This window comes from Cryptotermes secundus, unplaced genomic scaffold, assembly GCF_002891405.2.
Source record: "Cryptotermes secundus unplaced genomic scaffold, Csec_1.0 scaffold862, whole genome shotgun sequence".
Classification (NCBI taxonomy): domain Eukaryota; kingdom Metazoa; phylum Arthropoda; class Insecta; order Blattodea; family Kalotermitidae; genus Cryptotermes; species Cryptotermes secundus.
In genome coordinates, this window is record NW_019735568.1 from 5,257 (window position 1) to 19,052 (window position 13,796).

The 13,796-nt window shown below is 40.6% G+C and overlaps 1 pseudogene; it reads left to right on the forward strand.

The window, feature by feature from the left end:
* Positions 1 to 7,138: 7,138 nt before the first annotated feature.
* The window catches only part of LOC111869641, a 27,651-nt pseudogene continuing 20,993 nt past the window's right edge, over positions 7,139 to 13,796 (forward strand).

The window sequence follows — 13,796 nt, forward strand, 5'->3', positions numbered from 1 at the left end:
AGAATGGCTCTTCCTCTGCCATGTTTTCACTATACGTCTCCTTTTACCGAATCTTAGCAATGGAGATTATTTCGCTTCCTTTGTCCGCTGGTTAACACTCCATGGGTGAACTCTCAGTTGACTCCTGCAGTCAAAGTCAAAGTCAAATTGTGACTTACGGTCAGTCAGTCAGTAAGTCTTGGTGTCGAGCCCTATCTGGGGCTAATGACAAGATATTTATTACTGTTTGTCAGCTACGGTCTTGTTTTTGTGGGGCGCCCTCTCTGACGAGAGAACGGGTCTGTCTTTTGTATGCGCTGCTGGCCCTTGCCTACGCAGTCTCTCTCGGTTCCGAGTCCCTTGGGACTCGCGACCATATATTACTGTCTCGGATTTGAGACTCGCAGGGTCACGGTGGAGGGATTTGACCCCACCTCCACACGAATTTGACTACTGTACGTCAATTGTCTTCAAGATAACTCCTCGGCACGGACTCTGCAGAAAAAACAGTCTCTCTTGTTGTATAGGTGTATTTACATCGTCATTGCATAGCAAGCGTCTCGGCATGAATCACACAGAACACGCCGTTCTTATATTGCTGCGTGTGTGAATGCTGCGGACGTTACCTGGAAACGGCAGCTGTTTACAGAGTCGTTGCTTAGCAACGGGTCTGTACGTCAGAATAATATTAACTTGTTGATTTTCCTCCCGCATTCTTTCTAAGTTGTACGCTTGACGAAAATTACGGGTTCTAAATGGGATGAATAGATTTATTGGCGTTCTTCTACAATTCTATTTTCCTTGGCACTACAGCCCCAGTGGGCCTAGGCCTACCTCCATGAACTTCTCTGTTCACTTCGGTTTTTCTAGATTTTACACATTCGGCAGGACTCCTTGGGCGGGTGATCAGCTCGTCGCAAGTTCTTCTTCTACAATTACACAAGCAAAATAACGTCTTCAACACTTCAAGTAATCAGCTGCCTGCCGCCAAAAGCTTCTCAGCTGCGACTGAGTGAATCTCTCTTTCAATCTCAGAGTCAGAATCATACTTACTTCACGACTGGCGGTTTACTGCCAATCAGTTCGTTTTAATGCCAAGCCCCGTGCAACTCACGGTCAGAGTTTTCTTCTTTTTTTTTTTAACTGAACCCTTTCGGTCATAGTCCTTATGTAACATCCTCACTGACGAGAGGATAGATCTGCCGCTTGCATTGCTGCTGGCACACGCCCTCGCCTTTACTGTCGCCTCCACCGACTCGCAGGGTTAGAAGTCACTTCCTTGAAGAGTTCTGCTTCCTCGTCTCCTTTGCGACTGCCCGCTTGTGTACGCGTTGTCTAGGAAAAGTCTGTATCCTTTTCCAGTCACCTCGCCTCATTAAATATGCAATAAATAAGTAAATGATGTCTCATTAATCATGACCTTGCTTACGAAAAAACTGCTCAAACTGGCTGTAGTTGGCTGGCACGTGTTTCGGAACTTTTGCAACGATAATTAGACGTTCGCTTTGGAGATGAAACCGCTGGACCGACTCTGAGGTACACCTAGCTTTCTATCCAAGAATGCCGGGGACTCTATTCTGTGCGGGTAAAGAACGGGGGCGTGAAGCAGACCACTCACTTCCTCGTAGTTTCGAGGTTAATTAAATATTGAGCGTTCGTCAAGTCTTCATACTCCTTTGTACGGAGATGAATTAAGCACAGAGGCATAGCTGCCGTCTCTGGCAATATTTCAGTTTGCTACTAGAATTTCGTATGTATATTTCGTCTCTCCCGTGCCTTTTTCATTCCCTTATTTAATTACCTTTTCAAATTTTTTTTTAGAAACGAACGTGTACTCAGAAAAATCTTAATCATATCTGACAACCTGTGGGCTCATTCACATATCAAAAGGGGAGAACGGCTACCTGCAATACCATTTGCTCCGTAGAGTCATGCCCAGCGAGATGGGAAACATCAGCCCGTCGGGACCTTATTTCGCAATCCCTTTTGCACTTTTCCGATAGCCGTGACAAATGATACATTGGTGTAATGAGGTGCAGTTCTCTTCTATTTGCAACTGTCATACTTTTTTTATTGCTAGTGGGGTGGGACTAAGTCCCTTGCACTGCGGCCACTTCTGGCTTATTGTACCAGCCCCAAATGATAGGTGAGGGTGATTGTGGAGCAATTGGTGGAATGAAGATTGGCAGGGGAAACCGAAGTACTCGGAGAAAACCTGCCCCAGCGCCAATTGTCCACCACAAATCCCACATGACCAGACCCGGGATCGAACCCGGGCCGCCGCGGTGGGAAGCCAGCGACTAACCGCTTGAGCTATGGCGCGGCCAACTGTTATACTTACTCTCGACTATATTTCATATATAACGTAGCCTATGCCAGGGATTCACAGACTTTCTGAAATGTTAATGCCACGTGTTAGTGAATAGACGTGGGGTTTGGATCGGTAACTGGTTTTATTGAACATCTGTAAATGTAGCTACAAGTATCTCCAAGATAATTAANCTCCAAGATGTTTACTGATTCACACACTTTACAAATCACTACAGCAGACGCGAAATTTTTGCCTATTATAAGCTTCGCTCGTAGTTGCTTGGTAACGTGTCCCAACCATGCAGTTTCTTCTGCTACCGTACTGAACAGCCTTTCTGAATGTCGGCTGCTTAACAATTGTTTAATTTCATGGAGTCTTGTAATTGGCCCTACAGTGGTTCCAGGTTTGGGGATCTGTTAAGACCCATGTCACTTAACAGCGTTTCCTCCACGATTTGCTTAATTGAACTTATCTCTTCACGGTTTTGAGCATTCTATCGCCTTCTCCAACAAAACCACACGAATCTGTAAATGATTAACTTGTTCATCTGTCACCTCCATTCTCATCTTCACATTCTTGTACCAGTTGCATAAGCTTCTGTTCTGTCTCGTCGTTCCTACACCAGTAACGTTGAAGCAGCCGGCGAATCACGAAGCCAATGAGCATACAGATGAGGCCCTACGTAAACCAGGGACTGAAATATCTCCGACGAACTCTTCTCGTCTTTGTTAAGCCCATCCATTGCAAATTCGAGGCGAAGCCTCTGGCGTAACCTGGGAATAGTTCACGTGCTCGGATTCGAGAGATTATGGCAAATAATGCCCTGTAATGAAGCATCATATGATAAAGTTGACAATTAAGCTTAACTTTTCTAATGTTATCAAGCACTATAGGATGAAGAAGACGATTAAATATAACTTTTGTAATGCTGACATTTTGCGTTTCATTCAGGTTAAAAAATTTTGTTCTGAAGTCAAAGTCAACGTCAAAGTTCCTCAGAGAAGACATCACTTCGAATAGCTTATAGATTATTGCGTGACATGTGAAGGGAAGCTGTTACCTAGCGACGGGCTGCATGTTTAGCTGGCAATTTTTATTCCCGTCGCCTAGTAATGGCCTTCTCTTCTGGCTACGCTACTCCGACTTTCAGCCGTGAAGATGGAATACTAATATTTACGCAACCCCCATCTCTCCTGGACAGCGGAAAGGACAAATGTGCGTATTGCAGGAGATCCCTATCAGCGGGAAGCTAAATAATTTTACAGTTCTATGACCTTTCATAACATTAAGTTGCTTGTTTCTTCAACCCGTATTCCCTCTAAGTTCCGCATATTACTGAATGGCTGTCAACTCCGACTCTTAATACTGTGCTGTACACTCAATCGCTACTTTAATCCCCCTAGCTATTGTTTTACAGGGCACATTAAATGAACGAATAAACTTAAGGTCATGTCTACAGGTTCATCAGTCTGTCCGTACCCCTTCTCCAAAACTGGACTACTCTAAAAGTTTTTAAGAAATTTGATCTTTATCCATGTAAGTCCATCATAAGTCCTTCTTTTCATGAAGATCTTACTATTGGCTCATTATACAAAAATTAGTAAAAGTAAAAAAGTAAAGCTATCCCTGTAACAGGCCATGAAGGCCAATAGGGTTGTGAGACGTTGAGGCTCCCGCACTATCTAGACCAGTGTTTCCCAACCTGTGGTCCGCGGACCCCTGGGGGTCCGCGAGTAATTCAAAAGGGGTCCGCGGGATAGTTTATTTTCATTAAACTTTATCTTATCATGTTCCTCACACCTGGGATATTTGCAATGTATATCTCTGGCTCTTGAGGCCCATGGTTGAAGTAAAATTTAACGGGACTGTTGGTACCGTTACTTCTTCCATTTGTAAAGCAGAGGTGAATAACCAACGATTTGTGTAGCTTTTTCCAAGGACATTTTCTTTTGGTCGGCCCATTGCATCTCAGACCCGTGTTTCAGGGTGGACTGCTGTCCTAGTACCTGCTGTCCGACCATTCTCCCCTCCTCCCTCACCAAATCCATCCCTCTTTGGTTGGGAATAAACCTGGGACCATTGACCGCGTTTCTTATTCATTTCAGTGGCAGAGCGAACGACCCGTGTTTCTTTAGTTTTTGTGCAGTGAATTTTTATAATATTATACAAGTGTGTTTTTCTCGGTGTAATATTCAGTTTTTCTGCTTTTGTTCAAATAATTGAGTTCACAACGAAACTTCTGATTTTCAGTTTGTTCACGATCTTATTTAGATATGGATCGGTGGTTAAAGTGTGGATCATTGAAACGTAAGACAGACGATAATCCGAGTGGATCTAGTGTTGTCGAAAATAGTACCAGGGCAGATAAAGTTCCTTCCCTCAAAAAATCACGCAAATATTGTCCATCTTATTTGCAAATGGGATTTTCCGTTCTGAATAAAGACGGCGAAGACAGACCACAGTGTGTTCTTTGTTGCGAAGTGTTATCGAATGAATCTATGAAGCCGTCGAAGTTGAGACGCCACCTTGAAACGAAACATGGCGAATCAGTTAATAAGCCAATAGAATATTTTCAAAATAAGAAACTGCAACTTTGTGGTTCACAGAATTTAGTTAAGGACATTGTATGTGGAACGAAAAATGAAAAGGCTGTTCTTGCCTCTTACGAAGTCGCCCTTCTGATCGCTAGAAATGGACAACGCCATACAATCGGGGAAGATTTAATTTTGCCTGCTACAAAAACGATAACAAAGAACTTGTTTAGTGAAAAACATGCCAACGAGGTGTCTCTAATATCGTTATCTGACAATACTGTGAAAAGAAGAATCGACGAGATGGCTCAAAATGTGAAAGATATTTTGCTAGAACGGTTACGTCATAGTGAATATTTTGCGTTGCAGTTGGATGAAAGCCACGATATTTCAAATAATGCTAATTTGGTAGCTTTGGTGCGATATGAACACGAAAATAAAGTTTGTGAAGATTTTTTGTTCTGTGAATCGTTACCTCTTAATACAACTGCTGAAGCCCTTTTCAAAGTTGTCAATGACTTCATAACTACAAATACACTTCAATGGGAAAAATGTGTAGGTATCAGCACAGATGGTGCTCAGGCAATGTCGGGAATACATAATGGTTTGGTCGCACGTATCCAGAAAGTCGCACCTCTTGTTAAATGGACACATTGTTGCATACACCGCGAAGTATTAGCTGCACGCCGTATGCCCTCCAAAATGAAAATCGTTCTAGACGAGGCAGTAAAAATTGTCAATTTTATTAAAGCCCGTCCTCTTAACAGCCGATTATTTTCTGCGCTTTGTAATGAAATGGGAAGTGATCACGAACACTTATTATTGCACTCAGAAATCCGATGGCTGTCCCGGGGTAAGGTTTTGACGCGGTTGCTTGAGCTTCGAGACGAAGTAAGGTTGTTCCTCATAAACTCTAAATTTCAGTTAACACACTATTTAAATGATTTCGCATGGCTCTCCTCTCTTGCTTACTTGGCGGACATTTTTAACATCTTGAATACTCTTAACTCGAGCCTTCAAGGTACATCTGTCACCGTGTTTTCTGTGCAAGACAAGATAGAGGCAACAATCAAGAAGTTAAATTTGTGGTGCAGCCGTATCGAGAAAGGAAAATACGATTCCTTTCACATGCTGAGTGATTTCATTGATTCCAGTGAACAACCCCTTTCTAGTGATGTTGCTGAAAGTATGATTGAACATATGAGGTCATTGGCGTCTCAACTACGTCTGTATTTTCCGTTTGGTCTTGAAAATAACGACTGGATGAAAAATCCCTTTGTAGACTCTGAATTTGAACTTCCTTCTGCCGAGGAAGAGCAACTTATCGAGCTGTCCTGTGATTCGACGTTCAAATTGCTGTTTCCTTCGTTACCGTTACTGGAGTTTTGGTTCCAAGCTAGGTCTGTTTACCCTGAAATTTCCAAAAGGGCTGTAAGACATCTGTTGCCATTTCCCACTACATATCTGTGCGAGACAACATTTTCTCATCTTGTACACATGAAAAACAGATATAGGAACAGACTTAACGTGGAGCCAGATCTACGTCTGAAATTATCCAGTTTTGATCCTGACATTCGAAAGTTGACGTCTGAAAAACAGCACCAGCCATCACATTAGGTGAGTGTTAAATTCATAATATTACGCCTAATTGATATGTTCGTAATCTTCCGAATATCTCCATTTATAACAGTATTTTATTGTCATAAATGACACATTTAGTGTTGTAAAATTTTAAGTTACTGCTTCATTTTTATGATATGTACTCGTAAAATTTAAAAATTTCCATTTTGGGTTTTATGGGGGCCGCGGTGAATTAACATTCGGTACAGGGGGTCCGTGGCATCAAAAAGGTTGGGAAACACTGATCTAGACAATCGGCTCAAAGATGGCGGTAAGGTTGTCAGCCCTACGCGCCGGCCGCGCTTTACTCCCCAGGAAAATTATTTATTTAATTCCTGGTACTCATTTCTGTTAGAGGCTGAATGAACCCCAGGGCCATATTGCGGCCGGAAGGATTAGGTCAACTGAAAAAAATCCAATGAACTCATCGGTATTTGAACCCGCGACCTTCCGACTTGTAGCATAGTACCTTATCCAGAGGATAAGGGGAAACCGAAGTACTAGGATAAAACCTACCCCAGCGCCACTTTGTACACCACAAATCCCACTTGACCAGACCCGGGATCGAACCTGGGCCGCCGCGATGGGGCTTGATTCACTAAATTAAATACTTCCCACAATTTATTATAATGGCAATGATATGTCTGAAATTATTTTAATGAACTCTTGGTGCTTGGTGTTGGGGTATATCTGGCAGAAAAACATATTTATTCTAAATACTCTTATCACATTGAAAATGAATATGGCTGTTACAAGGCATGAGATTCAAACTACACAACTCGGCTTCGGGATATTGTTAAAAATATTGTGGGTAATGTTGCTGTGCTATACACTACAGATGGAGCTGGATCATCATCTCTTAGATGTGGGAAAACTGAAGGTGTATATGTGACTGTAGACTTTGGAACAGGTAAGAAGTTGTATTCGTGCGTTTTATGCTTCGTTTTCTGTAAGCGTTTAGTGTACTTGTTCCATACAAAGACAATGCTGGGCTGTTGTTCAGTCAATGGAACAGATATACTGAAGCCAAAATTAAGAAATAAGGTGGGTCATTCATTTTAATTTATTGACATACTGCTTAATTTTATCTTCTCAAAGTATCTACGTAAATCAGTTTAAAGATTACAGAAGAAAGATCTCAAAATTATAACATATTCATGTATGTGCACTGTGTCTGTAGTGTAATACATAAAATTGTTTTGACTAACATATTGTGATATTTCACAGTTGTCAATTAAATGAACTCCAGAGAGCAGAATCCTTTCTTAAGAACTGGATATTCACTGAGTTGTGGAATTCCCCTATATATATATATATATATATATTGTCGCGTATCGGGCGTATATCGCGACAAATAACTTCACGCCGTATTTTGTATAGCGAATTTTATTTCACATTCGCACTTACAATCACCCAAATTACAGATTTACGATTACTGCTATCTGCAGTATCACAATTAGTACACTCCAAATGCCAGAATACAACTGACTAGTTGCTGGCTAACTCGGCGGTAGCTCCAGGACTCACTGACTGACTCAGTACAACTCTGTGAATAGCCTTCGCTGCTCCCTATGTAGCCTCGATCGGATAATNAAGAACCTGTCACAAAACCCTGTCCTGAGTTAGCTGAGTCTAGTCCACATCTTTCCACTCGATTTCTCTAAGATCCATTTTAATATTCTGACATGATGATTGACTTCATCTATGCCTATATCTGCCAAGTGACTCCTGCTCTTCAGCTTCTCAAACTGAAATTCAGTATACATTTCTCCTGTGTATGATACATGTCACACCCATATAGTTCTCCTTAATTTGATCACCTAAATAATATCTTCCATGTGGAGCACAAATTATAAAGCTCTCATTATTCACATTTCTCCATGCTCCTATTATTCTTTGCTTCTTTGACCAAATGTTTTCCTCATCGCCATGTTCTCAAACCCCTCTGGACCTAAGTTCTTCAATTATGATAAGAGACTAAGTTTTGCATCTGTATAAAAGGACAGGTAAAACTATAATTATGTATATTTTAATATTTAGGTTTTTGGAGAATAGAAGATTCTGAACTGAAAGGTAGAAAGCACTGTGAAAATGTAATTTTGTCTTAACTTCTTCATGATAATAACTTTAATTTTTTACTGTCATTTCCATATATTTGAACTATGCCACATTTTTAAAGAATTTATTAGGTATGTTTGTGTTACAGTATTGTCCTGCATTCAGGTGACCAATCTGGAATATTTTTTCCTGCATTTATTTTGATACTAACCTCTTTACACGTATCTAATAAAGTTTCTGTGTTTTCCTTTGTGGTATTTATGAGTTCTTCCAATAAACTGACCTTGCCATAAACAATAAGATGATTGTTCCATTTAACTCCAACCCCCTTGATTTACTTGAACATTTCTAATGGTAAATTCTAAAGCAAAACTAAAGTAATTTATGTTAGCCAAGCAGGTGAACATCCTGCAGCTGTCAAAATAGAGTATATCATTGTATTGTGTAGAATGTGTGTTTACTTCCTGATGTATGGAAGGTGGTGGTTTCATCCACAGATGGAAGAAAGTAAAGTAGCCATTATCCCGTACCTTTAGTTCTGTCTTAACTCTGTATGATGTGAAGAATGAAGTTTTCTGGGATGTGGCGCCGTGTACATCTTGTGTAAACAGACATTCCTCCAAAACGTTGTTTCACACAAGATCTACACAGCGCCACATCCCAGAAGATGGCATTATTCATAGTCACCACTATGAAAACCTCATATCTTATATATTGTATGATAGAAATTTTATTTCTTTATCATTTGCTTTATTTTTTTATATTGGCTGCTGTTACTACCACTAATTGATCATTATTTTAGTAAAACATTAGTTATTGATATTGGTACAGGGGTTGGAACTTTAATAGTGGCAACACTACTGTAGATATGCCATACAACGGAAACAAATAATGTCGCTTATACCACACATTAGTTACATACCTACCTTACCTCAGAGCAAATTGACTCTCCCTTCCCACATCACTCACATGCACAGTGACGAGAAGAACAGAGCCTCGTGTTAGCTGGCGGTCTAATGTAGTATTGTCACAAAGTTTCTGAAAGAGGAACAACGGAGTTGGATAAAGATTGAATGTGCCAGACGCCGTACAGCACGACAGTGTCATCAAGGTCTTCAAGAGGCTTGCGGGGAATCTGCATTGCCTTACAGAACAGTGGGAAGGTGGGCAAAAGCCTTCAACGAGAGACGCCAAAGTGTGGCGGACATGCGTCGGCCAGGTCGTCCTAGTGTCAGTGAAGAAGTGTATGCTCTTTCCGTGTTACTAGAGAGTGATAGACACCGTACGATTCGTGAGCTGGCTCGAGAGACAGGATTAGTGCATTTGACTGTGCTTCACATTCTGAAGGAACACCTGGGCATGAGAAAATTTGCATCACGATGGGTTCCACATGATTTGACGGAAATGCAGAAATGTCTAAGATACGACGCTGCTCATAACCACTTGGAGCGCTATGAGCGCGAAGCAGAGGCTTTCTTACGCGGTATCATTACGCTGGATTAGACATGGGCCAAATCGTACGAGCCACAAATGAAATGCAAATCGAAAGAATGGCGTCATTACGGGTCACCACGAAAATCATAAGTTCGTCAGAACCCCAACAATGTGAAAGTTATGGTGATTCTCGTGTACGACTGTGATGGTGTTATCCTAATGCATACCGTTCCCCAACAGAAGACAGTCAATGCACAGTATTACTGTTCACTTTTGGAACACAACCTGCGACCAGCCTTGAGAAAGAAGCGGCGACACTTTCTGCAGAACCCACCCGTCATTTTGCAGGACAATGCTAGGCCGCATTCAGCACAAGCTGTGGCTGATTTGTTCAATCGATGGGGCTGGGAAGTGCTGTACCATCCACCATACTCCCCGGACTTAAGCCCTTGTGACTTCAACTTGATTCCTAAGATGAAAGAACCACTTTGTGGTATTCGCTATTCGCTTCAGAACTGTTCCAGAGATTCTTCAGGCAGTAGACCGCTCCATTCAAACTATCAACACAACAGGCACTGCTAAAGGTATCCTACGACTTCCACATCGCTGGCAACGGGTTGTACACAATGCTGGTGACTACACTGAAGGACAGTAACACTTCGAAACCTACATCTATTTTGTATCAGTTGTAAATGAATAGCTGCCACTATTAAAGTTAAAACCTTCGTATTATGAAGTCTGTTCTTTCAGTGATGGTAGTATATCATCAGTTCAGTTCAAAACATAGTTACAAAACTGTCAGGATATTCACCTAAAATCCAAAAAAAAATAATATGCATTGTAGAATGAACTAATGAATGAATGAATGTATGAGGGGTAGGCCTACTCAGCCCTTGCACCATGACCTCAGTGGTCTATTGTGCTGTAGAATGAACTAAGTGAAAAGCATATAATACATTAACAATAAATGGGTTACCTTCTCTAGGGCACTCAAAACTGAACAAGTTTTTTCATATAGTATAAATTTTGGAATTGGTTTGTTAAAGTTCCTAGAATCTCTCTCATGTTTTCTTAGTGGGTCTTGATCTGTAATGGCTTGGCTGACTGAACGCCTTCTCTCCATGTTTAATAATACTGTAAAAATATGTATGATTTCAGTCATTGGTATTGTTTATGTTGTATTCTGTGTTACACATTTCTTGTAGGTACAGACATGGATACAGCACTTTTTGCCCCAGCGGATGTATGAGCTCCATGGACCACTCATAAACTCAGAGTTCTATACAGGCTGGCAGACTCACTGGTGAGAGGTATGTAGCCGTTCATCATAATTTGTGGACTATTTTGTATTAATTAAGTTTATATTGAGTTAATATCAGAAAAATACAGACAGAGATATCCAGCAGATAGCCAACTTTTACACGCCGAAGTGACAAAGTTCAAGTTTTGCTATGTGGACAGGAAGTAACATCTCGTACATTTCCTGGAATTCTGGCAAAGTCAGAAAGTCTTTGACAATTTGAGAGCTGACAGCTTGGAACAGCTATAACTTAAAAGTTGGATGGCCGGAGCCTCATCCCTTGATCGTAATGCATCAAGTCGCTGTCAATCTTAGTGTCAGGTCAGCAACTGCCAGAATCACATAGCAAAGCAACATGATTGGAAATTCACAAATTTAGGGAACCTCCTAGTTTGAAAACTAAACCAATGACTCAGGTTGGAGGAGTGGATTTCTCTTGGAGTCTGTGGTTCGTGGAACTCAGGATTCAGAGAGTGTGCATTCCACCTCAAGGAGTCTTCATTCAACTTTCGGCCAAGTCAGACACAAAATACAACTACGTCCCTTCAGTGAAAGTATTATAAGTTACAATCCAAATAAGTGTTACTAATAGAGTTCGTTGTGTTCAGTGAGCTGAAGCTAAGTAAATAATTACTAAGTGCAAAAGTTTGAAGTGTTGAATGTGACTGTGGTGTAAGAATCTTCCTGCCCTGCCTGAGCTAGACTCGTAAGACCCCAAGATAGGAACTCATCTCTACCCATTACAGAGCAGAACCCAGATACTCCCGTCTTTCCCTACTTGCGAGACACCTAATGGTAGTACAGGAAATGAACTCTCGCCTACCAGCACCAACAACCACAATTCTCCTCCCTTCCCACCTAACTTCTCGCCATCCATGAGAAGAGTGAGTAGAGCAGTAACTCCAGCAGAGGTGTCCAGACTCGAGGTGCAGGTGAGCTGCAGCACTGGAAAGGAAGGGACACAGGTAAAAAACTAGTAAGTGATGTAAAGTCGGGCAAAGGGCAGTCACAAGTGGTGCCGAACGTAAGGGGCCACAGAAGGAAGAGGACGGTTACAGGCATGCCAGAGAGTTGACACTGATGCAATAGGGAATACTTTGGATGTGATGCTGGCACGCAATGCTTCTGTTAACTTCTTCATGTTTTATGGAGGCACCAACTTTGGATTCTTGGCAGGTGAATTTCCCAGGTTCCAACTCAGAATTCTCTTTCACACAAGGCATAAATATTTCTCTCATCTGTTGAGTTTTATTATTTGTTCATGGTGGTCATCTCTTTTCCTAGCATTCATTTGATTTGTGAATGCCAGAGGCAATTTGAGATTCAGAAAGAGTTTTATAATCTGAACTTCTCACTGTATATTATGGAACAATGAAATGAATAGAAAATTTTAGTTAGAAAATATGAAGGGAAAAGACAGTTTTAAAAACTAGGCATAAATGGAAGGATAATATCAAGAAGGATCTTCAAGAAATACTGTATGAGGGTATGGACTGGTTACATCTGGTCAGGATACAGACCAGTGGCAGGGTCTTGTGAACATGTACTGAACATCAGATTGTATTATGATATGTCATTTCCTGCTTGTCTGAGCAACTGTGTGTTTTCAAGGACTGTCCTATGAAATTACTTTGTTAAAGGGAGTATGGTTGATCTACATAGATACAGTTTCAAATTTTCAGTCCCAATTATATTATCAACTCTTTTTAAGAGGGGTTCCCCCTCCTCCACCCACAGTTGATCTGAATATAAAACAGTTCAAAGTGATAGAGGCTTGCTCAGATTTAGGCTAAATCAGAGTATTACGCTAAACAAATAAATCATGTAATACACATTTGGAGTATGTAAGAGAGCAGACGGAAGTAAGATGTTGTAAACAAGAAGTCCCAGGAAACATCACAGGAGCAAGCCACGGTCGACCTTAAGGTTAGCTAGCTTAATCCTCTCTTCACACCCTATTATCCCGAGATACAATTTAGTATTATCATCCCAGATATGCCTAAATATAGCTAGAATTCTCTTCCCTTGAAATTTTTTGGCTGAAGTTTTATGCATTTCTCATCTTCCCCTACCAAGACATGACTTGGTATCTTGGTAAAAGATGAGAATGGTGATCTGCTTGTAGAGTTCCACAATATTTTTAAGTGACAGAAGAATGACTTCTGTCAGCTACTGAATGAATATTGGATCAACAGTGTTAGGCAATTTGAAATACATAGAGCTGATCCATTAGTATCTGATAATAATTCAATTCAATTCTTTATTATTTATGTGCCAAGTCAACAGCCGCAAAGCCAATTACAGACTTAGCACAGTGTAGATGAAAGTAATTACGTGTAAATTATACAAACATTAGACAAACACATTATAAGTCAAAAATAAGTTACAGGCAATTTATGAAGAAAAGTAAACAAACAAGCTAATAAATGATAATAATAACAATAATAATAATAATTCCATTATCATACTTCTAAGTGTTATTTAGAAGTGCAAAAGAAACATAAATATTTAATTAATAATAATAATAATAATAATAATAACGAACTTAATAAAAATAGTGATA